Here is a 2,500-nt window from a genome sequence, read left to right as displayed (position 1 = left end):
AGGCGTCCACTTACCATCATCACTATGAACGAACCTCGTCCCCTCCCCCCTCATACACCATCCCTTAACCTAACCTATGTTGCACCTTAACCTAACCTATGTTGCGCCTTAACCTAACCTATGTTGCGCCTTAACCTAACCTATGTTGCGCCTTAACCTAACCTATGTTGCGCCTTAACCTAACCTATGTTGCGCCTTAACCTAACCTATGTTGCGCCTTAACCTAACCTATGTTGCGCCTTAACCTAACCTATGTTGCGCCTTAACCTAACCTATGTTGCGCCTTAACCTAACCTATGTTGCGCCTTAACCTAACCTATGTTGCGCCTTAACCTAACCTATGTTGCGCCTTAACCTAACCTATGTTGCGCCTTAACCTAACCTATGTTGCGCCTTAACCTAACCTATGTTGCGCCTTAACCTAACCTATGTTGCGCCGTAACCTAACCTATGTTGCGCCGTAACCTAACCTATGTTGCGCCGTAACCTAACCTACGTTGCGCCGTAACCTAACCTACGTTGCGCCGTAACCTAACCTACGTTGCGCCTTAACCTAACCTACGTTGCGCCTTAACCTAACCTACGTTGCGCCTTAACCTAACCTACGTTGCGCCTTAACCTAACCTACGTTGCGCCTTAACCTAACCTACGTTGCGCCTTAACCTAACCTACGTTGCGCCTTAACCTAACCTACGTTGCGCCTTAACCTAACCTACGTTGCGCCTTAACCTAACCTACGTTGCGCCTTAACCTAACCTACGTTGCGCCTTAACCTAACCTACGTTGCGCCTTAACCTAACCTATGTTGCGCCTTAACCTAACCTACGTTGCGCCTTAACCTAACCTACGTTGGGCCCTAACCTAACCTACGTTGGGCCCTAACCTAACCTACGTTGGGCCCTAACCTAACCTACGTTGGGCCCTAACCTAACCTACGTTGGGCCCTAACCTAACCTACGTTGGGCCCTAACCTAACCTACGTTGGGCCCTAACCTAACCTACGTTGGGCCCTAACCTAACCTACGTTGGGCCCTAACCTAACCTACGTTGGGCCCTAACCTAACCTACGTTGGGCCCTAACCTAACCTACGTTGGGCCCTAACCTAACCTACGTTGGGCCCTAACCTAACCTACGTTGGGCCCTAACCTAACCTACGTTGGGCCCTAACCTAACCCACGTTGCGCCCTAACCTGACCTGTAATTGTTATATGAATTGAAACATTCATGTAGCGTTGCCTAATCGCAACCCTCTCAACATAGGTCAGTGCTCGCACTCTCTGGTGTCCTGCGTATTGATTCATGTTACGGTGCGTACCCTCACAACATCTAGCGAGTGTTGCGTACGTTCCACATGGTCCCGCTATCCACTGTAATGTGTACTGCTGTAAGACGTATATCGCCCCCCTGTCGCCTCTAGTTCGTCAGGCGGGAGTTTGCGTGTTCAATGAGCTTCGCAGCTGTGCAATGGCATTCGCATACGTACGCGGGCCACCTTCCACGTGTTCTCTCGTGCATACGTCGCAGCATGTATGTGGGCTGATGTGGCGTGTCGTGACGCATATCATCCAGGCATGCAAGACCCACTGAATTTGCAAATGTAGATGGACGTCTACGTTTGCTGCCCAAGTTACGCAAATGAACCGGAAATCCGTTGTTGCGCGGTTGTTTACGCTGGAGGTGAATCATTGATTGCGAAAATCGGTACAGGTATTAACTGGTTGCTTCAGCGACACCCGTCATACCCACGAACGTGAGTGGGCATGTGGGTATGAAGCGATACGCGGCGGTGGCTGGGTGGGACCGTCCCCGGCCGGTGAGGGGGGAGCGCCCGGCGTGCTGGCCGCGCGCTGCGTGGGCGCACGCGCTACAGCCGGCTGGTGGGGGCGCCCAGTGGCAGGCGCGCCGGCCGACGGACGCGGCAGGCGGCGCAGCTGCGCGCCGGCGCACCCAGCGCGCGGCGCCGTGCGGCCAAAGTGGGTCCTCGCGGGCCCGGTGCGAAGCGCGGTGGACATCTGCAGTGTGCTGGTCCGATTGAGGACTGTGTGCGTTGAGGATGCGCCGCCGCCCGGCACTCGGCGCCGCGACGCCGTCTGCTGCTCGGTCGCCCCCGCGGTTCTCGCAGGTGGTTTGTATCGCAGCTGTGCGGATGTGTTGGCGCGTGCGCTGTGCTGGGAGAGTTCGCTTTGGCACCCAAGTGGGGCTCTGCCCCTCTGTGGCGCTGGCGTTGGAGCTGCCCGGCCACTGTTTGTGGCCGCGTGTTGTCTCCCGCCGGCAACACCACGACAGCACGCTCCCGGGCCTCTGTCGGCAGCGGCAAGCTCAGTTGGGAGCACGGGTGGTCGCACTGAAAGCGTCTACTCGCCTATCTCCGGGCGATTGCGCCTCTCTCGAACCCGACCAAGTACTTAGGACGGCGCTGCGCGCCGCCGGGACCTGAGAGGGTTTCGAGGTGTATCGTGCAGGGGAGCCCAGCCTCCTCCTGTTTGCGGAATAATTGAG

The sequence above is a fragment of the Schistocerca nitens genome, chromosome 7, assembly GCF_023898315.1.
Source record: "Schistocerca nitens isolate TAMUIC-IGC-003100 chromosome 7, iqSchNite1.1, whole genome shotgun sequence".
Lineage (NCBI taxonomy): Eukaryota > Metazoa > Arthropoda > Insecta > Orthoptera > Acrididae > Schistocerca > Schistocerca nitens.
This window is presented reverse-complemented; position numbering follows the sequence as displayed.